General features: G+C 56.3%; 1 protein-coding gene across 3 annotated transcripts in view; it reads right to left on the bottom strand.

Moving 5' to 3' along the window:
* The window catches only part of CXXC5 (CXXC finger protein 5), a 34,694-nt gene extending 11,678 nt beyond the window's left edge, over positions 1 to 23,016 (bottom strand). The window contains exon 1 of one of the 3 annotated variants that reach the window (XM_039252749.1): positions 22,963 to 23,016. The gene's annotated coding sequence lies outside the window, so the exon portion shown is untranslated. Of the gene's footprint in view, positions 1 to 21,924; positions 22,026 to 22,087; positions 22,603 to 22,962 lie in introns of those variants that run through there. The other 2 variants (XM_039252747.1, XM_039252746.1) reach the window with 2 other exon arrangements.
* Between the last annotated feature and the right edge of the window lie 4,781 nt (positions 23,017 to 27,797).

The following is a 27,797-nucleotide window of genomic DNA, read 5'->3' as shown; positions in this document are numbered from 1 at the left end:
CTGTGCATGTTGTGTGCATGAGTGTGCGTCTGGGGACTGTGGGTGTGCCTAGGTGTGAGTGCACAGACTCTAGATGTTGCTCTGTGGGTCTGAATACTGATGTAGACAGGAGGCTTATAAACCAGTGCAGATAGAATGTCTGACTGTGTGACCTCCTTGTGTGTACAAGTGGAGTGTGTGTTATCTACATCTGTGGATGTAAGCACATGCCTGAGTGTGCATGTGTGTACAAGATAGTGGTTTACATGGTGGCTAGATGTTTGTGGGTTCTTCCAGCCCATGAATGTCAACACACTGTTGCCATGTGTATACGTGTGTGTGTGTGTGTGTGTGTGTACGTACGTGTGCACACACACTGAGTTGTATCAGGGCCTCTAGGGGTTCTGAGATGTGAATGTGGGGCCTAACTGGGATGGGGATGGTGCAGACAGGAACTGGTGCCAGGTGCTGGGGCCCCTATGGAAACAGGAAGCTACCCACAGGTGTGCTTGGGCTGTGGTGGGGGTTGGGTTCCACCCACGTTCAGTTTGTCCCCCTGAGAAACCAACCCAGGGTTCCACTAGCCAAAAGCCTGTCCCAGTCCCGAGAGAGGCACCTTCCTTGCCTGACATTCAAGTCTTAACAGCTCTGACCAGCATCTTACCCAGCCTGCCTGGCCTGAGCGTGGAAAAAACTGGAAAACAAAAGCCCCCAGACCGCAGGCCCTCCCTGCAGAGGCGTGGGGGAGGCAGGCATGAGGCAGGAGGCTGAGGAGGAAGGAGGGAGGTGTCGCCGCAGCCCCGGAACACAAAAATAATGAGGCGAGAGGGGCCATGGGGCAGAGCCGGCTGGTTCCGGAGTCGCTATCTGACCTTGACAGATGCCACAGCTGGGCGCCTGGAGAGGAGCCGCCGCCACGGTACTGCAGAACGGCCCCCACCCCCTGCTACCTCCCCCAGGCCAGGTCGATGGATGTCCAGGCAGGCCCCAGCCACAACAGGCAGCCACCACACCCGGTGGGAGAAGGGAGGCCTCAGAGTGCAGCCCAGTTAGGAGGTGGGGGTGGGAGGTATGAAGGCAAGGGAGTGGGGGCAGGGCACTGCAGGCCATGGGAGGCAGCACTGTGGTCTCCTGAGGGCACCCCGGCCCTCAGGTGTGGCTATGTGTGTGACAAACAAAGAGCGTGCTATTGTGCTTGTGTAGCTGTGAGTCTGAGTGCAAGGGAAGCAGAGTGTGACTGTGTGTGTGACAGAGACAAAGATCATACTTGTGTGTGTCCTTGGGGTCACACAAGGCTGGAGAGTGGGGCTAATGTCCCTGAAATGGGTGTGGCCAAGTCACTCGGGGTGGGCACTGATCACTCCTCTGCCCCTGTCCAGAGCCACAGCTATCCTGGAGGGTTCAAGCCATGCTGGGGCCAAAGGAGGGAAGGAGGACAAAGAGAGCCACAGGCCCCACCACCACCAAGTTCTGTCACATGCTCATGGAGCAGAGATACCCCTGAGGCCCTTCCTGGCCTACCCTTTCTCCCACTGTGATGGGGGTCTTAAGCATCGGTGATGGACACCCGACTGGGCACCACCACTCTGGGGACACCATGAGGGGATGGGGCGTGAGCTGCAGGAGGGGATGCTGGGCTGGAGGCGGATTAACAATTCCGAGCACTGGCTGCATAATTAAAAAATCATTACAGGCGGGCGGGCAGAGCTGAGTGTGAGCTCACGCTCAGAGCAGGCGGGGACACTGCCATGGCGCTCCCCCTCCCACTGCCTCCCCGAGGAAAAATCCCACCTGCTAATATAATTATGGAAAAACACAAGCACAGAAATTTGGTTTCAGCAAACAACGTGCCTGAGTGCCCAGGGTCTGCCTGGCCCTCAGCACAGCGAGCAGGCTGGTCACTCATGCCCAGAGCTCAGGGCAGTGAGGCAGGCCCTGCTGGGTCCATACTCCAGACCCCAACCTCCACCCTCCCAGAGCTCACAAGAGAGGGAAGGAAGTAGGCGATATAACGCCCAGGCCCTCAAATCTCAAATCAGAAGACTGGTCAGTCCTGATAATTTACAAATAGGGAAATTAAGGCTAAGGAATCTGCATGAGGTCGCCGTGTTCCTGACAAAGCTGAGAGGATGAGGTGGATTCCGCTGCAACACTTCAGGAGCTCCATACTCCCTCCCTACCCCTCGCCCTGCATCTCCCCGCTTCCCTCTCAGCAGCCAACCCCCCCACCAAACAAACACACCCCCCACACCTCCTGCTCCTTCCACTCTCACTGGGCTCCTTCCACTCTCACTGCGCTGAGCAGAGCGCCTCTCTCCCCGAAACTGAATGGGACTGTCCAGCCATGTGCCCTGGCACCCACGGGAGCTTACCCTGGCCTGTACCCCACAAGTGGGGGCGTGGGGAGTCCCAGCCTCCCAGTTCAGGGACAGGGCGTCCTGGGCTTGTCTGGGTTAAGCCAGGCGAGCCGCGCTGGCTCCCGCCCCGAGAAACGCGGCCAGCTCTGGGGCACAGGCCCCAGAACGGCAGGAACAGCCGCCATCACCTCGGGCCTGGAGCGGGCGGTGCGGGGAGGGGAGCCGGGCCTAATTAGTCGGCCTGGGACCCGGGCGGGCGCCGGGGCGGCAGACGCAGCAGCCAGAGCAGCGCAGGCACGTCCGCGACCGGCCGGGAGGCGGCGGGAGGACGCGGCGCCCTGAGACGCTGTGGGACACGCAGCCTGGGAAGGACCGGGCCAAGGAGATTCCGCAACGAGCAGGCCTGCCTCCCCTCATTCCTCGGTGCCACCAGGCGCAGCAATTAGAGGCTTTCAAAGTTTGTCCTTAATTGGTTTCATTTTTGCCTCATAAATGATTCATGGCCCCTGAGGTCTGCGAGGCGGCGGGGGGGGGGGGGGGGGGGGGGGGGGGGGGGGGGGGGGGGGGGGGGGGGGGGAGTGGCAGAGGAAATTTGGGGAGGCTTTTGCCTGGAGCCAGGCCCCCTACCTAAGGCTGGGGAGGGGATGACAGGGGCTGGAGAAGCCTTGGGCAGGTGGGATCCTCCAGCAAAAATAAAAACCCAGGCCCTCTCCTTGGGGCACTAATTAGAAACTGTAACTCCTTCTCTGCAGACCAGAGCTCTGTGATCAGGCCCAGAGCCGTTGCAGCAGCTAGGGCCCTGGGAGCATGAATAATAATGTAACGATAACACAATAATAGCGTCAACAATAATAATAACCATGGCAGAACTCTTAAGGAGTCCTTACTAAGTTCCAGGCATGGAGCTAAGAACACATGCATTATTTCTTGTAACCACTTTCCCATCCCCAAGCTCTACCAGGGAGAAAGTACCATGATCCCCATTTCACAGATGAACAAATTGAGGCTTAGAGAGATTAAGATCTGCCTTCTGACACTCTGATGCCAGAACTCTCACTCCTCACTCTCAGAAGCACAGGGCTTAAGCCTGGATATGGGGAACACTGCCTACCAAGGGGATCAGGAATTGCAGGCCCCAGGCAAGTCAGGGAAGGTGCTGAGACCCACAAAGTCCCCAGGGGGCACCAGCAGCCCCACATCCAGCTGGGCCAGGTTAGCTCTGCCCCTCAAAAGGCTGTGTTCACCTTGGCTGAGCAATGTCCTCACAGAGCCTTAACTTGTTTGCCTATAAAATAGCAAAACAGAAGCCCTATGCCCCTATTTAGAGCTAACTCTGTGCTAGGCATGGGGTACAGAGAGATGCCATGGACCCCACCTTCAAGGAGCTCCCAGTCTAGGGGGCTCTATGTGGCACCTACGGACAGACATACACACAGAAGTTTTTAACATTCTGTGCAGAGAGCCCTGAACACTCAGCCAATGGCCAAAGGCAGTACCACAGAGCTTCGAGGAGGTAAGGTGGGTAAAGGAAGCTTCTCCCTTCTGGCCCTATACCCAGCTTACACAGGATGCTCAGGGAATGAGGATGGCCTGCTTAAACCCAAGCCTACAAGTCAGACCTTGAAGAAATCCAGTACAGACCACATCAGAGTGCCATGGGATGCAAAGTGCCCAGCTCAGCCTGCCCGTGGTGGGAACTTTTATTCTGAGCAACTATTAGATGAGGCCCACACAATTAACTGCAGGGCCCATTTGGGTTGTGGGGAGGTCCTGAGGGAATAAGCTAACAAGTGAATGTGGTTCGGAATGACCCCCCCCCCCCCCAGAGGGCCCCAGGGCTCTGGGCTGCTAGCTTGTTGGCCCCTGGATGCCTCACAAGTATCACCTCTTCTTGTGTCCTCCAGCTCCTCTGTCCAACCACACGCACCAGATTCCCTTCCAAAACCTGCTGACTTTCTCAGGCCCTGGCAGCAGCACAGTCCCATTGGCTCCCTGCTCTCCCACCCAGCCTGGTGCCACGGCCAGACACTTCAAGAGATTGAATCAAGAGATTGAATCAAGAGATTCTACTGCCTTGTGCCTCACCACAGCACTCAGAGTGGCTTATGTGATCATCCCATTTAACAGATGAGGAAAGTATCTCAGAAAAGCTAAGGAACCTGCCCAAGCCACACAACTTGGAAGAACAAGTCCAAACCTCTTGAGAGCCCATGTTCCTCACCTTGCTGGCCTCCTGCGGGTCAGTATCCCTGATCTGTCCTAACAGCCCATTTGGCTCCCATTCTCCTATTCTATAGATGGCTACCTCTTGCCCCAGCCCTGACCTTTCTTCCTGTCTGCACAAAGACTTTGCTCCTCTAGACACTAGAACTTAGTCAGGAGCCCTTGCGGGGAGGTACTAGAAATAGAGTCTCTAGGTACCAAAGGCAGCCTTGGGGCACGAGGCCTCCTGCCTCAACCAGCCGGGTCATCTTGAGGATTAGGTGAGGTGGTGGAAGAAGCCCCTACATGCCCCTACAGGGCAACACACATGTCTGATAGCGGGGTTAGGGAACAGAGTCAACTTTAAGGCCCCTATCACTTGGAAGGGGGCTGCCTGTGGAAGTATTCCTCCCCTGGGAAGAAGCCTAAGCTTTATACACCCCCTACACCATCCTGCTGGAGGATAGAGCTTAAAAGATGGGCAAGTCACAGCCTCTCTGGGCCTCAGTTACTCCATCTGCACAATGGATCTGTAATGTCCCTTGAACCCTTTAGAAAAGGCTTTGGGTACAGCTTTAAAGGTTTTGAGAAAAGGGGTTTATAAGAAGTGGACTAAACATTCAGCTGTCTATGCTGGCTATGGGCACTTGAGACACTGGAATTGGCATACAAAAGCTTGACAATGGCTTGTTGAACATGCTAACAAGTGGCTGAGTTCTCAGGATGCCCAAGTTCACCTACCACGTCCAGTCAACAAACACTTCCCAGGAGCCGACACTGGGTCAGGATACTAGTCTGCCTCTTCCTCCTCACTGTCCCCAACCAGGTCACTGGAGTCCCTCTCCCCAGCCTGCCCAGGAAGCTGCACGTCTCAGGCGGGTCAGCACTGACGTCAGTAGGACTGACTGGGCGTGGAGCCTGCCACCTCCGGAACCACCAATTAATTAACTTTTTCAAATTAATTTCCCAAGCAAAATTCCATAATTACATCTATCTCCATCAGCCCAAACTGGGCAGGCAGGAGGACCCCTCAGTGATACTGAACGTGGGGTGAGGGATGACCATACCAGCCCTAGGACCAGGGCAAGGAGGTGCTGGGGATTGAGTTTCACCCCAGCAAAGCAATTGCCTAATGTTCTTATGGATGCTGTCTGGAAGGGAGGAAGCTGAAAAGCCAGAGCTCCCTAGTCAGGAGGTGGGGGTGCTCAGGTGACTCATGCCTGCCCAGCTCATCCTGCTGCCCCCATCCCCCACCCCGTGCCCCCAAACCACAGTGGGTCTTGGCAGAGCCCAGTAGCAGCACAGGCACTGCGAGGCTGAGGTGGCCACGGCTGCAGCGTTCTAATTTCCCAAAGGGGCTGAGATTAATTAGCTCACACACAGGCGCAGAGAGGGAGAGGAGAGTGGGAGCAGGGGCGGGTAGCATCAGTCGAAGAGCTGGCTGGCGCCCCTCCCTGCCCGCCCGGCAGGCAGGCGGGCGGCCTTGACAGCCTGGGTGCTCTGAAGGTCAGTGGCCAAGCCGGCTGAGCCAGCAGACTGGCACTGTCTCCTTCCCAGAATCCCTGAGACCAAGGTTGGGGGGTGGGGACAGCAACCAGGAGGACAGCTCCAGGTATTCGTGAGGGTTCCACTGTCACCACCATCAACAGAGTCTGTGCCAGGTGCTCTGTCCACATTTTCTTGTTTTATCCTTGCTGTAATAACCCAAAGGTAAGCACCACGGTTCACCCATTTCACAGATGAGGACACTGAGGCTCAGACTTGAGTGGGGCAATAACTATGGATGGTAGAGGTGAGACTAAAATCCAGGCGTGCCTAACTCTAGAGCCTTCCTTGCTCCTCTTGGATCCCGTGGCCAATGTGAGGGCTGCAGGAACACTGGGCCTGGCCAACCTGGGAACACCAGTAGAAGGCATGTGGGTGTGTGTCTGACTTACCTCTCCCCCAGAGAATTTGTTCAGCAGACTGTCATTTCACAGATGCAGAAACTGAGACCAGATAGGGGAAGTGATTGCCACACATCCCAGGACCCTAAACCCAGAGAATCTACCCCTACATATGAAGCAGTACCAACTTCCAGAACAGAAATCTGACTCCATGACCTCTAGTGAGTCCTGACCTAGGGCCATACTGTGCCTGGTGCTCTCTTTGGCTAACTGGCACACTGACTGGAGGGTGGGGGTCACTGTTCTGGCTGCCCCCGTCTACAGAAGATATCTCCACCTCAAGGGCACTTTCTGCGGGGCTTCCTGGAAGGGAAAGGAGCCCCCAGGAAGGTGGGAGGTTGGGGGGTGTGGGAGGTGTGTGACCCTGACCAGGCCCCCAGGCGGCTTCGGCAAGAGCAGCAATTGAGTTTCCCAGAACTTGTCTACAGAGATATCCCTGAAACCATAAGGGGCATCAATCTGCTCCCCGGTGCATCCCCTGGTCCTCTACCCCGGTCCCAGTGAATCACAACCCTTGCAGAAGCCAAAGCCAACAGGGTTCACCCTTCCCAGGCCTAAGGAGTGAGCAGTCCCAAGGCCCTTGTGTCCAAACCTAGGGAGTGCCCTGAGATAGCAGAGGTCCCTAGGACAGTCATGGGGCTGGGTATACGTGGGGAAGAGGCTGGCCCAACCAGGAACATTACTTATCATATGATTATGGGGATGGGTAGGACCCCCCTGCTCTGAAGCACAGTTTCAGACCATGGAAGTGTCCAAATGGGCTTTGGGATCGGAGTTCCTCTCCCAATCTGCAGCCCACATTCTAGGTGGCCTCAGAGAAGCTGCTTGACCTTGCTCATCCCATTCTATGGTCTGTGTGTGAAGTGCAAACGATGACAGCCCCCGCCCCCCCTGAGTCAGGGTCCTAGAGAGGATAGACGTTCTCAGTGCAGGGCCAACATACAGAAGGTGCTCAACAAATGACAGCTGTATTGTTATTTTTACTGCCATCATCAGCCAGCACAAGAGTGTCAAGAACAGCTCGAGCCAGGAGTGCTGGGTAACCTAGGTTGTGGCCCCAGGTCTATCACTGCCTTTGAGTCTGAGCCAATCCCTCGTGCTTCAGTCCTCCAGCCCCATGGAGATCATTCCTCCCCTGCCCTTTTACCTGTGGGGACAAAGAGAGATGAGCATTGGTAGAGGTCTGAAGTCTACTGGAGGTGGGGGGGGGAGGGGGGGGGCAGCACTCAGCTGTCCAGGCCTGCATTGCCCTTTCTGGCCACAGGAAGAACTCACCTATACTTCCTGCCGATCTATCTTCCGCCTTCCCTGGGCCCCCAGCCTGGCCTGCTCTGTGTCAGCGCTTCTTCTGTCTCCAAAGGTCCCCAAAGTGCTTTCACATAGGTGTGTGCCAAGCCCCTCACCACACTGCAAAGAACCTTTTTGCCACCTGTAAGTCCCTGCTGAGTCTAACTTGTGGCATTGCTGTGTACTGGTGGGTTGGGGAACCGAGAATGCCTCAGATCTATTGTTGGCTCTGTTTCCTCCCATATGGTAAAGTCCCCAGGAATGTCCAGACATCCAAGGACCCCACATTCCTCTCCCTGGATCCAACCCATTCCCATGCCTCCCCTGCTCTGTGGCCCCAAGGTCAGCCTCTTCACTTCCACACCTCAGCGTTCCCATCTGAGAACAGCCGTAAAGAAGGCTGAATCCAAGACAGTCTAATTAAGGAGTCCTGTGGTGGGGTACCACTCCCAGGGAAATGCCTGCTTTGGCGGAGCTGTCAATTCGGGAGGAGGTCTGGACTCTCCTGGAGATCCAGGTGAGACATGGTGAGAACCACACCCCACCACCTCCTTCAGGTCTTACAGCTTTCAGACCCAGAGATAAGGCTCATACTCATTTCACAGGTGGCAAAAGTGAGGTCAGAGTGGCCCACGGTTGCAAAGCAGGCCAAGTTTGGAGGTCAGGCCTGTCCAACTCCAGAGTCCATGGCTCAGGGGACATCCAATCCTCCTGAATGACCATTGCTGTTTGTTTACTTCAGAACGCCTGGGCCCCTCTTCCCTCCCTGACCACTGTCTAGGCCTTTATGAGGGGGATCTTTGTGGTCAGGAGGTGGGAGCTAGCTTGGGCCCAAGTCCTTATAGTCACCTGCCCCTTGGCCCATCCTGGGGTCTCTCAATCTTGTAGAGAAAGAATGATCTGCAGTCTGAGTGTTGGGTTGACTGTATCTAAAGTCCTTCATGACCATGAAGTCAGACCCATCAGACTCAATTCTCTCATCTGAAAACTGTTTTTCAGTATATTAATAAAAAGATACGCCCCCCCCCCCTTTCTGCCCAGTCTAGGGAAGGCAAGCCCTAGACCTAGTGCACAGCAGAAGCTTACAGGCTCCCTGAGGCCATCCCTCTAATCCAGCAACCCAGCCGCTCCTTGTATTAAAAGTCAGCTCTGTACCCATTTTGTAGGCCAGTAGACTAAAAACCAGGAAATCTGTCTGGATTCTAAATCTCAGTGTACTAGCTGCAAGGTGGGGGAGATAATGAGACTTGGGAGCCAAAAGAACTGAGGAAAGCGGATGCCAGAGTAAGCAGGCAGGCTCCTGGTGCACAGCCCACTAGATTAAGGGGGTCTCTTCCCCCAATTTCTGGCACCCCCAATCTCTAAGGACCCTGCCCCAAGCGGGAACAGCAGCTGGCCACTTGGCACTTGCAGGAAAAATGATTTTCCACAGCTTTTCTTTTCCTGGACTTTCCTTTTCCTAGCTACCTCTGTATCTCTCCCCCATTTACGCCCAACATGCTCTACCTGGGTCACACCTCCCCATCCTGGAGGGCAGGGTGGGTTTAACACTTCCAAGCCTGATACTTGGGCCTCTTTCCCTAGAGAAAGCCAACCCAATCTGGGGAATGGGGGAAAACACCTCCCTTCTGACACCCACATTACAGAACTCAGGTGACTCTACATGTCCAACTGTGTCATGTGTGTGCGTGTTTGCCTATGTGTGAGCACACATACCAGGCTGTGTTCTGTCAGTGCTCCTGGCCCAATTCTGTGGAACCATGCGGTTTTGGGCTGTGGCCTGAAGGTGGAGCAGACATACAACTACTTTATTGGAGCAGTGTCTGAGGTCCTCCCAGGGGTACAGCACGCCCACGTGTGACTACGTATGTCCATCTGCCTATGTATGTGCCAGCATGTGTACATGCCAGAGGCTGGGGCTGTGACTGTAAGAGCGTCTACAGATTAGCTGACCAGGACCGCACTGTGTGTGTCGCTTGTGTGTGGCTGGGTCGTGAGGAACTACGTGTGCTGAGCGAATATGTCTGTCCCAAGTGTATGCCCCTGGGTGTGCCGTGTGAGGAGTGCGTGAGTGCGCTCTGCCTGCAAGGCCGCAGGGCCTCGTGGGGCTGCTAGGGATGGGGTGACTCACGTCTCCTGAGCTCATCCTGCCGCCTGCCCGCCCAGCTCACCCTGCTCTGCTGGGCTCATGGCCGCCAGCGCAAGAGTGGGGGGGGAGGTAAGGTGGGGGGAGGCGCAGGCAGACACGGCAGGGAGGCTGGCTTGATAAATAACCTGCCGTTTCCCTAGGCCTCAGAGAATGGGAGGCTGCACCATGGGGAGAAAGGGGGAATAGGGGGAGGCAGCCCTGGCCCCCTAGGCTCTGGCTGCCCTGGCCCCCACAGCCCAGGCTGCGGCTCCGGTTCCTGTTTCATCGAAACCTGAGCTGGGAAAAGCCTATCGGGTCATCTTGCCTGTCCCGCCGGCCGCCAGGCCCAGGCAAGCTGCCCCTCAGGGGACAAGCCCGCAGCCTGGCCGCCCAGCCAGTGGGTGGGTGGGTGGGGGGAGGATATTTCTGTCCAGACTAAATGCAGCTCCAGGCCTCTGTCTGCCCCCCCACTGACAGCTGCTCCCAGGGGCCCCCTGGCTCGGCAGGACTGACTAAATATAGTCCCCCCACCCCAGCAAACCCCCAGTGTTCACCTCTTCCCGCTGGCTCCACCCACATGAGGGTAGAGAAAAGCCTGGGGAGCCCACCGTGTGATCTTGGGCCAGTGTATCCCCTTCTCTGGGCTCTCAGACATGAAACATCGAGTATTACTCAGGCTCTAGGCTCTAACATGCTTAACAGGCACTACTGAAGAGCAGACCCCAAAGGTGACTAAATTGGGGTCTCTGTGCAGGGAAATAAGGGCCAAGTTCCCCTTGTCCAAGTGACTCCAACCTGCTTTAGCAAAACAATGGCTAGGGGAGCCCCTCCCCAGCACCCCAAGTACCTGTAGGCTTATAAACATGGCCCCTTCCACCCAGCCTGTTCCTTGCCCAGACTGGGCAATACCAGGCTCCTCCAATCTGCCCCAGCCGGACCCTGGCCAGGAAACAAGTTGTGCCAGGCTTGGGGGGGGAAGGGTGCAGGGGGACGCGGGAGCATGACAGCTGCTATTTCCTGGAGGCCATAGTCGGGCACAACCCGGATTCCTGCCTGGCTCCACACTTCACCAGACAGCTTCTCCCAGGCTCCAACCCTCGACATGGCACCCCCTTCCCCGGTGTCAGCACCATATCAGACTCTAGCAAGGGTCACAGTCTCACTGTCCTGGTAGCGGCAGGAAGACACTGCTTGACATACGTTCTGGTGTGGGGCTGGGGAAAATGGTGGTCTCTGCAGGGTTCAACAGGCGGGGGAGGCACCCCCACCTTCCCTCCTCCTGCCTGCCTGCCCACCCGGCTGCTTCCCCCAACCCCACACGCACCAAATTCCCCACATGCCTGTCTGTCTCTGACAGCTCGCACAAATACTTGGCTGCACGGGCACCCGCTGTTCTGAGCCCGCTGCGCCTCCTCCCCTGCCTTCCCCGGGGGGCTCTGCAGACACAGCCAGGGATGGGAGGGGGCCAGAGCCAAGAAGCTTGGTGGGCAGTGTGTGTGCGTGTGTGTGCGCGCGTGTGCGCGCGCGTGTGTGTGTGTTGGGGGGATGAAGCAAAGGCGGGGGGGGGGGACCAGTCTCAATTCCAAAGCACCACCCCCGGGCCCCAAGCCTGGGGTATGGAGGGACCTGGGAGGCCACTGTGAGCCAGCTCTGGCTGGGCGGCAGCTGCCGACGCCCCCACTGCCCCCCGGAACCTCCCAGGAGGACCTTCCGGAGGCCTCCCACTCGCCTCAGCCGATGAAACAGCATCTGCCACCCCCGCGGCGGCAGCTCAGGACAGGGCGGAGGGCACCACGAGGCCCCTGGGGAAGGCTTTGAAATCTGGACTATGGCCCGGCCCCTCCTGGCAGTCCTGGCCCTCCCACCACAGGCCCAGCCTCAGAGCATGGTGGAGGGTGTGTTCCAGCCCTCCCGCAGAGCAAGGGGCACACCCGCCCAGCTGCCAGGCCAGGGACATCTCCACTAGGACTGGCTGGGGGACTGTTTGCCCCCAGCTACTCGCTTTCCTGTCTTGCCTCTCTCCCAGAGCCCGGTGGAGGAAACGCTTCCTGAGAGTGGCTGGGATTTTCCGCTGGACAGTGCCTTGCTGGCAGGCTCCTTATCTCACTCTACCTCATTCCTTCTTCCAGAGCCACCCCTTCAGCCAAACCATACTCCCACCCCATGTCTGCAGCCAAAGAGACCCCGTCTCTGTCCTAGCACTCTGCTACCTGCCTCAGCATCCCCAGTATGCCCATCATCCAGCACATACCCAGGCAGAGTTGACACTGAATGAGATCTCATGGAATAACAACCTCCATTTTGCAGATGAGTATACTGAGGTCAAAAGAGAACCCAGTGATCTAAGCCTCCCATCCAGTGTTCTTCCTTTTACCACCCACCACACTTTTTGGGAGAATCAATTCGGCACCCCCAGACTACGGGAGACATTAGGGAGACTGACTCCAGGCAGAACTTCTCAATGCTCTGGGTCCAAATGCCCAGCTGGCTATTCCAAGCTAGTCTCCCAACACTCTCTAAGCATCAATGTGCTGTTGAAAAGAGCCCCAAATGTATTGTCTTTGTGACGCTAGACTCTGGGGTAGAGCCTCCTCTCCCCATTGCACAGATGGGGCTGCTGAGGCCCCCAGGGGAGGGGGGAGCTGCAGGCGGCCATGAATCAGAGGGGGAGCTGGGAAGCCGCCCGGCCCTGCCGGCTGTCGCTGGAAGCAACAGCCGGCATTTCCTCCTCACACTGGTGCCTCGGGAAGCGTGGGCAGCAGGCGGGTGGGCAGCGGGTGGGTGGGCACCGCCGTCAGGACCCCTCCTGTGCCTACAGGCTATCCGCACCCCTTTGCTGCCTGACTGGGCCCACACAGCCCACTCCCCATGCCAGCCAGATCTCCAACGAGGGGTAGACCAGAGGCAGACCTGGGTTTCTGTCTCAGGTACATACTCATGTCACTTGAGGGCACCACAGGGAAGCCCCTCCTCTCAGATCCTCACTGTCTCCTAGCGTCAAACAAGATTGAAACATGACCATTCACGCTTCCTTTGCAGTAAAACTCATGGTTCTGTGATTCTAGAATCCCAACACGACAAGAATCCTGAAAAGAATCCCTCCGCTCCAAGCATTCTGATTCTAAATTCCTGTGACTAAAAATTCTAGGCCACCAAGATCTTATACTCGCAAGAAGAAAGGGGGCCAGCCAAGCCCACTCTCAACTGGAGTTAGGGGCCCAGCTAAAAGCTGATTCCTCATCTAGCTTTGGAGAAGGTGGGTCAGGCAGGAGAGGGGATGGGTCTCTTCCATCAGGGTCAACAGGAACTGGAAATGAGATGGGGGAGGTGGGGGTTATGCCAGGAGATAGAGCCACTCTAGTCCTGGAGGACAGGCCACCCTCTCATGGCACACACAGTCACTGATGCTGCAAGATGTCAGGAAGCCCAGCCCTTGTCAGAACAAGAGTGAGGAGCTAGGGGTTTGTGAGCCTGCACCTCCACCCCGCAGCTCAGAGGGAGGACAGGCGTCAGGTCAGGGCTGGTCCCCCTGCTTCTCAGGTTCCAAGCCAAGCTCCACGCTTCATCTTCCTGTCTTCACCATCCACTGCGTCCTCCCTTCCACCAATGTCCCTCACCTCTCAGGCTCCCCAGGCCGGTCCCAGACCAGGCCGACTGAATGCCAGCCAGGACAAAGCCTCCCAAGCCCATTTGACAGATGAAAAAACTGGGATCCTGGCAGAAGACATGACCTACCCCAAGGGCTAGGCCCCAGCAGCCTACTGGTCTCTAGGCACATTTCTCAGCCCTACCCCTCATCTCACTTCCCAGAATCCTCTACAGGGACAGTTGATCTCCACATAGCAGTCCAAACACCAGCACAAGCCCATCTCCCACCCACTGTCCCTTGAGAGCACTAATTCCCACTGAATCATCTGGTCATTCATTCATTCAATTGTCCAACTGGTCAATCAGTCCATCTCCCAACATGTCAGGTCCCCTGCCAAGAGTATGAGGGCCCCAAGAAGGAGAGAGCAAGGCCTCTAGTCAGCAAACATAGGAAGTGCCTGCTGTGTGCCAGGCAGTGTAGACGGTGCAGTAAACATGCAGACCAACTATGGCTGTTCTCCTGGTGTTCACAGCCAGTCAAGGACTGTGTCAGGACCCAATCCCACGTGGCAAGTCCTGGGGCAAGTAACAAACTCTCCAGCCTCGGTTTCCTCATCTGTATACAGGGATGCTAACAGCATCCAACCACTGGGCTACTGTGAGGATTAAAGAAAGCCATTAACACAGTGCCTGCCCCAGTAAGGGTTTAGGATGTTAGCCCTTGCCATTATCGTTGTGGCAACTTATTATTATTATTATTATTATTATTATTACAGTAATAATTGGGGGATAGCAATTGATTATAGCAACAGCTAAAGCTCTTCTAGTACTTAGCTGGTGCCAGACACTGGGGGCATGAGAAGGAATCACTGCCATATCCCATTGCATGGCTGGCAGGGAGCGGGCTCACAAACCCCTGTGCGCATCTGATGAATGAGGGACTCAATGACAGGAGGCATGGCCCTGCCTCCAAGGAAGGTACAATCCAGCATGTGTTCGTATGTGTTGCACACGTATGTCCAAGCACTCAGGTGTGCACACAGATGTCTACCTGAGGACTCCAGGAGGTCCGGCAGAGGGCATGTTGCATGGGAGGGGGAGAGCAGTGCCCAGAACACAGCTGCTCAAAGCTGTCCAGGCCCCCACCCCCTTACCCCTGCCAGCAGAGCTGAGGGGACTGTGGCAAGAGCAGGGACCAGGCCTGCTGGGGAGAGCCCCAGAAAGATACTTTGCATAGTTCTGGCCACCAGATTACAGGCCTAGGCGAGGCCCCTCGGTGGGGGCGGGGGGCTGCCAGGTGCTGCCCCACAGGAATCAGGCCCTGGCGCCCGCAGTTTATGCCTGTGCTGGCATGGCACACGGGTGTTCCTGCTGGCAGGCCAGGCAAGTCCAAGGAGGTCAGGAGAGGTCACAGGCAAGGGAGGGAGCGGTAGGCCCAAGGGCTACGTGGGGTCTGCTGGACGGGGGAGGGGGGGCACAGGGCTCCCCCAAGGCCACCGGGCAGGCCTGGCTCTGCCCTGCTGGGGCCGGCAGCTGGAGGGGAGTAAATATAGCGCGGGGCGTCCCGGCCACATTCCTGGGAGGCCAGCAAGGCCCGCCTGCCCGCCGCTCTAGGCAGAGCGCAGCAGCCAGGGCCCAGAACTGCCACTGCCCTCTTCCCAAACAAACAGAAAAATAAATAAAACCAGCTCTCACGCCCAGCGCAGCCAGGGGGAGGGGGCAGGAAGGGGTGGACAGGGGAGCAGGCAGACGGACCAGTTGCCACGGTTTCTGTTCCGCTGAGGAGGAGGCCAACAAAAGAGGAAAATGGAGGAAAAGGGCAGGGAGATGGTCAACGATGTCAGAGAAGGGGAGAGAATGTGTATGAGGCGGAAGGTGTGACAAGTAGAGGGTGGGGGACACAGGTCAGGAGGAGCACAGAAGGTGTTAGGGCCAGTTGAGAGAAGGCGGGAGGCAGCCCCTTGGAGTAATTCAGTGACAGGGATGCCCCAAGGGGGGCAGCAGACAGACAAAGGGGGCTAGGGCAGGGGGCTGGCTCCACAGGCCATGAAATATTAAAGAACCTAGGCCAGTGAGTGACAGAGGTCATAGAAATAAGACTAGCCAGAGAGATACTGGGACCCTGCAGCAGAGGGCTCCTCACGCCCTATCCTCACCCCATGCCTCTCTACCACCTCCAGCAGAACCAGTCCCCCCAACTCTCCTGCTGTGGCTCCTTTCTGTCTTTCCATCCAAAGGGAACAGGCTGAAGGTGGGAGGGGCGATGGGGATTAGTGATGGCAGGGGACCTTAGCGGTTCCCTCTTCCCTCTGGCTGATGTGTGTGCAGCCGACCTTCCAGAGCTGCCAGCTACCCTAGCAAGCAGGCCAGGAGGCCTGTCAGCACAGCCGCTGCCATGGGTGCCTCCTGGGGAAGGAGAGTGTAGACATCCAGCTTCCCCTTTACAGAAAAAAATCAGCCAAGCCACCACTTTCCACAGAGACCAGCGGGGAGGGAAGTCCATGCCTCACAGCTCAGCTGAGCCAGCGAGTAAACGAGTGAGCAAGCCAGCAGGTCATCCCCTAACCCTCCCACTCCACCCAGGCCCCATTACCAGCCTCATGACCTTGGCCAGTCCCCTTGTCCCTGAGCCCATGCCTTCGCCAGTCCCACACCACCCTAGGCTTGGTGTGATAGAAGAAAAATGAGGGGAACCAATAGGCTGAAAACCTGCTGGGGCGGGCAGCTGGGGCCAAGCATCTGCATGCAGATAACCCTCCCATGTGTTCTAGGCGGTCAGGCCTATTATCAGTCCCATTTTACAGATGGGGAAGAGAAACCCAGAGAGGCAAAGTGATGTGCACACACCAGGTAACGAGTAGAATGGACACGGAAACGTTACGTGTGAGCCACACACTCTTTTCTTCCTTTTCACTGGGAGTATGGTATGAAGTCCTTGTCACCAGAAAAGCCAACTGTTACTGCATATTGTGGATTAGGTGCTGGTGCTGGGCACTGACCAACTATCCTTGGGTCCACCTGAAAATGGTCTTGTGAGGCAGGCACACTTATTATCCCATTTCAGGGATAAGGCAACTGAGGATCACAGAAAACACAACTCACCCAAAGGTCATATATCCAGCTAGACAGTGGCGTGGCCAAGATTTGGAATGAGGTGTGACTCCAGAGCCAGTGCTTAAACACACTTGTCTGGGTGAGGTCAAGGGAGGAAGTCAAGAGGACCTAGTAGAGAAGAGCTCAGTGGTCCTACTGACTTCCAAAACAGACGCCATGGAAAGATCAAAAACAAGGTCACAACTACTGTGCCCGGGGGTGACCAGCAACTGGTCTGGGAACAGAACATGAGCAGAGCCTGTGGGGATCCGGGGTGACAGCAGTGTGTAGGCGCCTGGCCCAGAGTGATCTGCTTGGTCTACCTAGAGCCCCCGTACCAGATAGCACAAGCCCCTCCCCCAGCGACGGGGCTATTGAGGCTAGTCCAAAGAGGGCCAGCAGGGCCCTGCCCTGTCGGCTTCCAGGGTTCCAACCTGCACCCCAGGGCCAGTGTGCCAGCAACTAATCATACCCTCTAAGAGCCCCTAGTGCTGGCAGGAGCCGGGCAGGATCCCCTCCCTCTCTCCCAGGCCCTGTGAGCCCAGAGGGAGGCCAGCATCAGAGGCAGGAAATGAAGAAGAATTTGCGATCTAATTGAGCTGGCGGGGGATTAGGCGGCAGAATGCAATTACAGGGACTGGAGCAGGGCCAGGGGCACTGACACCCCAAGATGTGGCCTGGCCCAGGTGACCGGGCCTAGCCAGTCTCTGGCAAAAGACACCCTACTGTGGAGGGAAGGTCAGGCAGGCAAGGATCAGGCCAGACGGCTCTTAAGGATATAGAGGACTGCAGGGTTCCAGCTCCATGTCATACCCAGAAGCAAAAAGTTTTCCTGGGAATTCTCCCCCAGGGAACAGCCCTGTGGACTCTCACACAGGGAGCAGGCAGCTAGAACACACGTAGAACACATACTTTCACAGGCTCTTCTCATGCATGTACACACATGTGTTCATGCTTCCAGGAAAGCACCACATATCCATGTTCATTTGCATGGGGACAGACTCCCAACCTGCAGACACACAGCTCTGGCCCTTTGCTGCCACCGGCTCCACCAAAGGGGGGAAAAAACAAAACAGAACAAAAAAAAAAAAAAAAAATACACCCATGACCTTAAAATCCTTTTATTCCCATAATCACAGGCTGCCATCGCCGTGGATACGCGCTGTCACCCCGGCCCCAGCCTGTCTCCCTCCACAGCTTCCAAAACTCCCAGCAGGCAGGCAGACGGGGAGGCTGCCCAGTTACTGCCAGGGAGGGCAGAGGAGGGGAAGGACGGGGTGGGAGAGGTTCAATGCCACACACATACACACATACACACACACACACACTCAGGACCTCAACCAGAAAGGAAGGAGGGAGGGAGAGACTCAGAAAGACAGACACAGAAAGGGAAAGGAACACAGCCACCAGCCACCAAAGACAGACACAGACCACTACCCGCACAGCTCAGATATGCCCACTCCCAGATTCACACACCACTTTACCGATTTACATACACTACTTGGGGAGTCAGACACCCTCAGATTTACAAGAATATACAAAACACAGATCTACACAAATTACAAGTATAACTCCAAAATTCTAAGCACACACAACTCAGAATATGCACATTCCCAGATTTACAAGGACAAATTCAACTTTCAGATATATACTCAGATTCACAAACACAGGTACAGATGCAAGGCAGACACACACAACCCCTAGATCCACAGATACATATGCCCTGATGCACAAATATACACATGCTCAAACTCCCACCCCCCAAGGCAGGCAGACGGACACACGTTCAACACAGATTTACAGATACCACATGCCCTGAGTCATAGGCACACACACCACCCAGCTTCCCACATCCCAGACCAACAGACTAGACCCACACAGCTTCATCTAGCAGCTGACACTGCCTTGGGCTTTAGGGGGCAGGTGGAATGGTTGGGAGATTCCTGGGTCTTTGAGGGGGCCAGTCCTTTCTCATTGCCTGTAGCCTGGGAGGTGGGCTCAGAGTTGGGGGGAATGAAGGGGGAAGTAAGAGAAAGAAAAAAAAAACTTGAGTGGGATATTCTTGTTGGGCAGTAGCGCGTGAGTAACTGGGGAGGCTTTTTGTGGTCTGGTGAGTTCCAGCTATGAGTGGTGAGAGTTTAACTATTAATACACTTAATCAAGGGCACTTCACACACACACACACACACACACACACACACACACACACACACACACACACAGGGGCTAGAACAGCACCAGGTGGTAGGAATAAGGGAGGGAGAGTACCGGAAAAAAGGGTGGGAAGCCCCAATTCAGGCCCCAGGGGGTGGGGAAGAGGGAGGTGCTTCTACCCTGGGCCTGCCTCCAAAGCAGGGGCAGAGTTAGAAAGGTGGGGCTTGACACATAGTAGGTGCTCAAAAAATACACGTTGGGGCAATGAATGAATAAGTGATTTGCATATAGAGAATAGACAATAATAGTAACAGTAATAACAGCAAATGAGCCCTGCCTCATCCTTGGCCAATAAGGCCTTGCTCCAGAGCACCATGACTGGGGGATTAGTTTTGCCTTACTGGTCACCCCACCAGACTGGGGGCTCTAGGAAAGCAGGCCTGGGTCTGGCTCATCAGTATACCCCTCATTCCTCCACCCTATCCAGAATCCTAAAAATTTGGCTGACCTCAGCTCAGCCCACACCCCTACCCCCCAGAGAGACCCCCATTTTCATTCCACTCTCCCATAAATAGCTAGGTAGGGCCCTAAAGAAGGTGGGGTATTTAATTCTCTAAGACTTGGTTCTTTATCCAGATACAACCCTGCTTGCCACACTCCTACAAGCCTCAGTTTCATACTTGCCAAATGGGTAGAAGGCAGGCAAAAAGGTAGGAAGAGGCATCAAGAGTTGGGACTCACAGTGGGAGCCCATGGAACAGAAGCCTATGCTGGTCTGGGCCCTGGATGCAGAATTCTCCCCTCCTTCTCCCTTCCCCCACCCGGCCCGGCCCAGCCCAGCCCAGCCGGGTGGACATTCCAGGCCTCACGTGATAAAGACGAGGCCGCTGGCCCACGGATAAGTCAACAGGCTCTGTCGGGGGAGAGATAGGAGGCCCAGGCCAGGGTCACCTGCTGAGCGGGGAAAACAGCCGGACCCAAATACACACATAAATAAGGCGCCAACCGACAGCCAGCCAGCTGATGGTCTGTCTTCTGCAGAGGAACCTCTGCCCCCACCTTGGAAAGGGAGGTGGCTTCAGAGAGGGAGCCACTAGGCTGGCTTACGGGCTTCCCTGGGAGAGCCCCAGCTCATGCCAAGATGAAGTGGGGGTGCTTCTACCAAGCTCCCGAGGGCTGACTGAGAACTCAGAGGCCAACCTTCCTCAGCTGTTCCCACCCCATCGCAGGACAAAAATCACCCCCTCTCCCTCCTCCCCAAGGAGAGAACGATTTCCGTTCTGGGAGGGGGGTGACAGCTGCAGAGCGGGCCACAATCCCCCCACTCCCCCCCCCCTTCCCCCCCCCCCGTCCCAGCTTCTGCTTGAGTCTCATCCAGGGAAACTGCTAAATCAACACTAGGCAGTAGTAGGTAGCACCGACCTCAGTCTCCCCTCATCGCTCTCAAAAAGGGGGTTAGGAGGAGGCCTCAGGTACCAGTTCCTGGGGTTTCTGCGGCAGTTAGGACCCAGGATACGGGATCTTTCAGGAAGGGGGCTCACGTGAAGCTTAGGCCAGGGCGACCAGTAAAAACGTCTAATTGAAATGCTCTCAGTTGCACGGAAGGACACCCCCGCCCCCGCGAGCCAGGGCAGCTGAGGTGGCGCCGGGCGTTCAAATAGCGCTCCAAACAAGTCCGCAGCGACCGCGCACGCAGCCCCCGCCAGGCGGCCCCAGCGGAAAACTTGAAAGGGACTCTGTTTGCCAGCCGCCCGGGGCGGCTCCGGCGGGGGCGAGGGCCGAACGATCACACAAGCCCCCCTCCCCACCGCTTCCTGAGCAAACGCGGGGGGGGGGGGGGGGCTGGGCCCACGACAAAACCGAGGGCTCCGAACAGCGCCCTCCGCTCAGGGAAAGGCGGAGGTCAGGAGGCTGGCTCGCCGGATCCCCGTTCAGCTCTCCCCCCAACATCAAGACGCGACTCGCAGACCACCCAGGATCCAGGGGGCAAAGTAGGGCGCGGCGGCCAACCCTTCAGACCCCTGTCTCAGGAATAAAAGGAAGGTGTGGGTCTTGATGGAGGAGTTCCTACAGAACCCCCCAAATCTTGCAGCCCATGGCACCAGCCCAACTCCGCGCACCCCTTCCGAGCGACGAAAAAAAAAAAAGCTATCTTGCTCCCTTATTGGGCGCTTCAGCTCTTCTGACAGGTCCCAGAAGCAGCCCCCCATTTAAAAACTGGGGTCACTCACTTTCTGTCGATTCTACAAATAAACAAAGCCAGGCGCACCCCGCCGGAAAGCAGCCCATTCCGGGAGAGGACAACTTCCCCCAGTAAGAAAATTAACACATTCTTCTCGGGGCGGTTCAGCCCCTCGCTCTAGGGAAGCAAAGGGGAGGGGGCTTGGGGCCGAACTTCATGGGTAAATTTGGGGCTAAAGCAGCGAGGCAGGCGCCTGGGACACCCCCGCAGCTACAGGAACACCCCCGATCTCCCTCCCTGGCTTTTCACGCTGCTTGGCCACGCGGGGCTCGGGAGACAAGCTGAAAGACTCCCCAAGGCAGGGGAGGACGGGAAAGAGGCCGCGGGGAACTGAGGTGGGGGGGGGGTGATACTTAGACGGAAAAAAAGGGGGGAAAAAAAAAGGTCAAACTTGATCAGCCCGCCAGGCACCCCGCGGGTAGCGGGGGCGAGGAACCGGAGGGGAAATGTAGAAGTGGCCGCCGCCCCCTCCAAGTGGAGGGGTGAGACTCAGCCACGCGTGGTCCAGGGCAGCAGTTACTGTAGCCCCCAAAACACAAGGCTGCGAGGGGTCTGACGGGGGGAGTGAGCGCCGCAGATCTCCAATCAGCCGCCCCCGCAGGCGGAGCGCCCGCCCAACACCAAGAGGTGAGGACCCGGGCTCCCGCCGCCCCAGCGCCCTGAAGCTCGAGTACTTGAAGAGGGGACGGTACCCCGCAGGAAGAGCCCTGGTCCCAACCCACGGCGCCCAAACCGCAGTCCCCGACCCTAAAACCCCTCTTTTTGTCTGTACCCAGTGATCTGCGACCGAGCCGACTGCGGCTTGGGGAGGCTTGGGTACAGCAGCGGCCACCGAGCGATCACCGGCGCTAGGGCTCCAAGGCTACAGGGGTCCGCGGCTCAGGCTGCGGGCGCCCCCCGCCCCTCCCAAACACGGACCCCTCCTTTCCCGTCCCTGGCTCTCCGCACCTGAACTTCGGGGGAGCTCGCGCCGCCAAACTTTCCGCCGACTTGCAGCGAACTCCGGCCCCGGCCGCGCACCGGGCCCCGAGGGAGGAGAGGGAGGTAGGCGGGGAAGGGGAGGGGGCCGGCCTCCGGGGGGGTCGGGGGAGGGCCGTGGCCCGACACCTACCGGCTCTCAGAGTCGTCCAAGCCGCCACGGCCGCCGCAGCCGCGAGGCCGAGGGGGAGGGGTGGGGCGGGGAGCTGCGCTCCGCTCTGGGCACCACCGCCGCGGTGCGCTCCGCTCCAGCCGCGCCGCCCGCCGTGCCCGGGTCCGGAGCCGGAGTCACGCCGCCGCGGCTGGCCCCAGGCGGGGAGGGGGGGGAGCCTGCAGCACCTGCCCCTCCTCCCCCTCCCCGCGGCCCAAATTAAAAAACAACAAAAAGCAACTAATCACCCCCGAGCGAAGCTCGGCGTGGCGGGCGGAGGGCTCAGCGTGAGGCGTCCGGACTCAGCAGGCGGCGCGCATGGCTGGGCGCGGGCTGGGCAGGGCAGGGACGCGGGGCCCGGCTTCGGGGGCAAGGTTCGGCCGCTCTTCTCGCTCGGCTCGGGCGCCTGCTCTTGCCGCCGCCGCCGTCTCTGCTGCCGCCAGTGCCGCCGCCTCTACATCCCCGCTCAGGCTCCGCCGCCTCTGCCGCCGCCGCCGCCGCCGCCGCGCGCCCGCCCGGGCAGGAGCTCTGAACGCTGCCCGGGGGCTGCCGGCAAAACCCGGACCGGACTCGACGCTCCCTCCTCCCCCCCCCCCCCCCCCCCCCCCCCCGCCTCCACCTCAGCTCCCCTCCCTCCTCCCTCCGCCTCCCTCCCAGCGCAGCTCTGGCCACTTGGACGCCGCAGGCTCTGAGGCCGGAGCCGCAGCCACTGCGCCTCGAGCTCCCCGCGCTCTGACGTGGTCGGCCCAGGCTCAGCTCCCCAGTGCGCCCCGTCTTCATCTCTTTTTTCCGCAACTTTACAAAAAATAAGAGGACCTTCCCTATTTTGTGACGGATGCCTGGGCTCGACGACCTACCTTACGGGGAAAACCGCGGTCCCTCTGCCTCCTCTCCTAAGCGGGCCGGAAGCTACCTGGACCTGTAGGGAGGGCTTAGCCGCGCCCCTTAGCTCAGGTACGCGTAGGGCCTGGATCTCCTAGCCTAGGGCACTTGGAACTAGACGCTAGTTCAAAGACCCCACCCTTCCCCAGCGCTTTCCGGGACTCAGTAAGCTCTAGTTCCCAGGAAGACTCGGAGAGGAGATTCCCGTCCCCATTTTACAGATGAAGAAAGCGATCTGAGAAAGGACATTTTCTCTCCTACGCCAGCGCCAGTCCAAGCCTCTGACTCCTGAAGCTAAGGCAACTACGTTGTGGTTCCCTTAGACTGTGGCCTACAAACAGAGCCTGAAACAGTGCCTGGCACAGAGCAGCACTCAGTAGAAACTGGTTGAAAAGAGAACAAAAGCCCAGGGTACAGATTTGCGCCCGAATATCCTTCCCCTCACTCAGTGCCCCCTCCATCTGCCCAGCTTGGGCTAATCCTAAAGCTGCAGATGTCTTCTCTTCAGTTCAAGGACCCACAGAGCAAGCCCCAGGCTCCGATAATCCCAAACTGCAGATAATCCCAAAGTGGGAAGTTTCTCTGATTTTGTGGAATCTGTAGGGTGGGTTTATGTTTCCTCCAGGCCAAAAAAAAAACAAAAAACAAAAAAATACAAAAAAAACCAAAAAAACCCCACCCAGACTGGAGACCCTAATAAGGGAGGGGTAGGGTGGCCAGGAAGTCTGCCTAGGGTTATAGGTATAGCCCCAAATCTATTACGGCCCAGATAAGAGAGAGTTAACAGCCTCTAACCCGGTGCCTCCAACCACAGGCACAGCCTTGGTGGGAGAACTGAAACCAGCTCCCACCTCACTGCTTCCTCTCTGTGTGGCCAGCCTGTCTCCAAGGCTAGAGAGGGCCTTGGGACCTGGGTCTTCTGGGAGCAGCTCCTGGTGCCCGTTGTCCAAGCCTTCTAAATTTGGCCTTGAGACCTTGACCCAGCCAGGCATAGGGGAGTTAGGGAGATGTCAAAGCGCAGAGTTCATCTGAAATGTGTTGCTTCTTAACCCATTTTGACCTTCCAAACCACAGACAGTGACCCCCTCCCCAGACATTGTGGACACTCCGTCCTTTCCACAAATGCTGAGAAGTGTCCTCCCTTGACTAAGTGCCAAGAATGGCTCCTAAGGGAGGTGGTTAGCCCCTCCTCTTTTCTCTCCTTTCTTCTCTCCAGTACCCTTCCTCAAAGCCACGTCAAACAAATGAACCATGTGAGTAAAAGCAAGGTACCTACTATGGGAACACAGTTTTAAGACAATTGAACACCTCCAGATTATCACCCCTAATTGCTTAAAGAGAGACATTCCAGGCCCCACCCTGAGTGTCAGGTACTGTATTGGGCACTAACCATATAAAGAAAAAGGAGGCAGAGTCCCAGGTCTAGATGCTCCAGAATCTCCAAGTACTTAGACCACCTCTACTTACCTTTCTGGGGATGCTGAGCACTGACTGTGAGGGGGAACCCATTCCCCAGGAGTTAGCAGCAGGCCTCAGAAAACTAGGAGCAAAGAAATGAAACTCAATCCTGAAGGGCTCCTACAGTCTAGGGTCAGTGCAGAATCAGGTTCTGCACACCTCAAAAAAGCTTCATGGAGAGTGGGTAGTAGCTCCCCCTAAGGGAATTACTGCTAGTTATCCACTTTGTGTGTGTGTGAGACCTCTGCCCACCCCACCGCTCCTACTCCGCCCCACGAAGTCAGGAGGGCAAAGGCCAAGGGGCCGCAGACTGCAATGGAGATGAGCCAGGTGATCCCAATGATGCCTTTCGCAGGCAAGGGGTATTGGGACGTGCCTGGCCCAGTTTAGAGGCTAGATCTTGGAGCCTTGCCCTTCCTTCTCCTGGAAATTAAGAACCGGAGAGAGACTCAGACCCTCACCTGTTCAACCAAGGTGGGGACCAAAGAGGAGAGAGGCAGAAGTGTCCTTAGGAAGAATATATGAACAGGAAACATCACGTGCAAGCCGTCCACGGAGAACTCTGCCTATAACACATGAGACAAGTGGGGGCACCCAGGAAGGACTGCTGGGAGGTCTCTGGCCTTGGGGGAAACCATCCCCACCCAGACTCCTTCCACAAGGAGTCTCCTTCCACCCTGGTTCACTGTTCTCGCCTCATTCCTTGCCTCTAAAAAGGAATATTTGGGTTTCACATTGTTATGCAACCAATCAGCTTATTCAGCTATCAAATTTCTGAAGTCTCCAGTACCTTGCAGAGAAAGAGGAGCCCTGCACCCACATTCACTATATTCTGGGTAGGAGTGTGACAGTCCAGGACCCTGTCCTGGTTATGATATCTACACTTGGCATTTAGGAAGCCTTTACCCTGAGTAGGGCATCGGGCTAAACAGCTAAGGTCCATAAGCTCATTTAATCCTTTATTCAGCCTCAGCAGTTGTATCGTCCCCATTTGTCAGATGGGGAAACTCAAGTGAGACTGGCACCAAAGTTATTCTCCTAACTCCTGAGGTGATTTGCTGTCCTAGTCAGTCTTCTCACAGATGGATCTGCCCTGGGGTTCACCTCCATCACTTCCTGTAGTGATTCCTCAGAACCCATAAGGCTCCGTCTAGCCAAGCCCCTTCCCCAGCTCAGCCTGGCTTCCCTAATCAGCCCTATGCCTGCCTGCAATCCCTGGGCCCTGCTGACCAACACTACCCAACACTTGTGCTTCCCTCAGACACCCCAAAACCCCCGATCAAGTTTCCATGGCTGCAGGTACTGTTCTCTCTGGCCGGGAGGGCCTTCATCAAGCTTGTCTCGTGAACTCCTCACTGAAGACCAACAGCATGTGGCACCCCCCACTACTCTGACTTCCATTCCCAGCCTCAGTTTGGCCCGAACCTGTTACAGGGCTACGGCTAGCCTTTGTACAAAGTAGAAAAAGTACTCTCTTTTGGCAGATGTAGGTCCAGCCTTTTGTTGTTGTTGTTGTTGTTTAAGTTTATTTATTTTCGTAATCTTTACACCCACCATGGGGCTCAAATTCATAACCTGCCAATCAAGAGTCCTATGCTCTTCCGTCTGAGCCAGCCATGCACCCTATACAGGTACACTCATTTTTTAAAAATATTTATTTATAATAAGTTTAAAAAATTTTTAAATGTTTATTTTTGAGAGAGAGAGAGAGAGGACAGAGCACGAGCAAAAGGGCAGAGAGAGAGGGAGACACAGAATCCAAAGCAGGCTACAAGCTCTGAGCTGTAAGCACAGAGCCTGACGTGGGGCTTGAACCCACATACTGTGTGTGAGATCGTGACCTGAGCCAAAGTTGGATGTTCAACCGACTGAGCCACCTAGGTGCCACAATGTTTATTTACTTTTGAGAGAGAGAGAGAGAGAGAGCTCAGGAGAAACAGTGAGAGGGGGTAACAGAGGAGGATCCCAAGCAGGCTCTGTGCTGAAATCATAGAGCCCAGGGCGGAGCTTGAACTCACAAACTGTGAGATCATGACTTGAGACAAAGTCAAAAACTTAACCAACTAAGCCACCCAGGTGCCCCACACTCTCGATAGCAGATCATGACTGTCTTTCAGTGTCCCTAGCTCTCTTACCAGGTCCCTTTTTGCAGTGCACAGGCAGAAAAACTGTACTCTGTTGCCTGGCTTTGGGGCCCCTCACCTGTCCCCTCATATGGTCACAGTGACCACACTGCACAGAAATACTTTTTATTTGCTCATTTGTCTCTCTGTCCCCTCACTACTGCTGCCAATGAAGTGAAAGAGAGCATCTCCTGTCTGCCCTGTGCCTGAAGACTGGCACTAAGTAGGTACCACTACTAACAATTGTAACCTACATCTTTCTGTGCACTTCCTATGTGTCTGGCACCACACTTAACTCCTTTCTGGGCATATGCTTATTTAATCCTCAGGCTCAGACACCTGCTTAAGGTTACAAAGTAGCAAAACTCAGATTTAAATCCATGCCTTGTCTGAGGGATCTGCCTTTTCCAGGACTGTCATTTATCAACTAATGTTGGTCATTGATTAAACATCCCATGACTGGGAAGTGGCTGCACGGGGAGGGGTGGAGGAGTTAGGTCTTCAGTGAGATGGGCAAACCGGAGCCTGGTCTAGTGTCTATCCCTCTTTGGGCCCTGCTTCCCTCACTTGTGTCAAAGAAGATGGAAACAGGGGATTTGGAGCCCTATCTCAGGGCAGCGTACAGGATAATCTTCAGTGGGGTCACACTGGACTATGACCTCAACCAAAATCCCAACGCAGGACTAGGGGTGCAAACATGGGCAGGGGAAGAGAGGAGCTTAACTGCCCAGACATAGGCCTGGGCCTTTGGGTTTTCAGCCCTCATATACTGATTATTAGCCCTTAGGTCTCGCCATGCCTGTCACCATGACCTTTGAAAAAAAAAATTTTTTTTTAATGTTTATTTATTTTTGAGACAAAGAAAGACCGAGTACAAGCTGGGGAGGGGCAGAGAGAGAGGGAGACACAGAATCTGAAACAGGCTCCAGGCTCTGAGCTGCCAGCACAGAGCCCGATGCGGGGCTCAAACCCACGGACCACGAGATCATGACCTGAGCCAAAGACAGAGGCTTAACTGACTGAGCCACCCAGGCGCCTCAATGACCTTTGAAAGAACAAGGTGTGAAACTAGAAAAGAATTTCAGAAAAGCCAGGTCTATCTCTTAGGATGCCAAGGCCCACTCATCTCTGAGAAATCAGTTTGGTGGCCCCAACAGAGACCTGAGCTGTGTAAACTCGAGAAGGGAGGAGGGCAAGGGGGGTGAGGTGGGGGGGTACTCCAGTCACAG

The sequence above is a fragment of the Hyaena hyaena genome, unplaced genomic scaffold (assembly GCF_003009895.1).
Source record: "Hyaena hyaena isolate Hyena2069 unplaced genomic scaffold, ASM300989v1 scaffold_426, whole genome shotgun sequence".
NCBI lineage: Eukaryota > Metazoa > Chordata > Mammalia > Carnivora > Hyaenidae > Hyaena > Hyaena hyaena.
The sequence above is the reverse complement of the archived record's forward strand: the minus strand, read 5'-3'. Positions and strand labels throughout refer to the sequence as shown.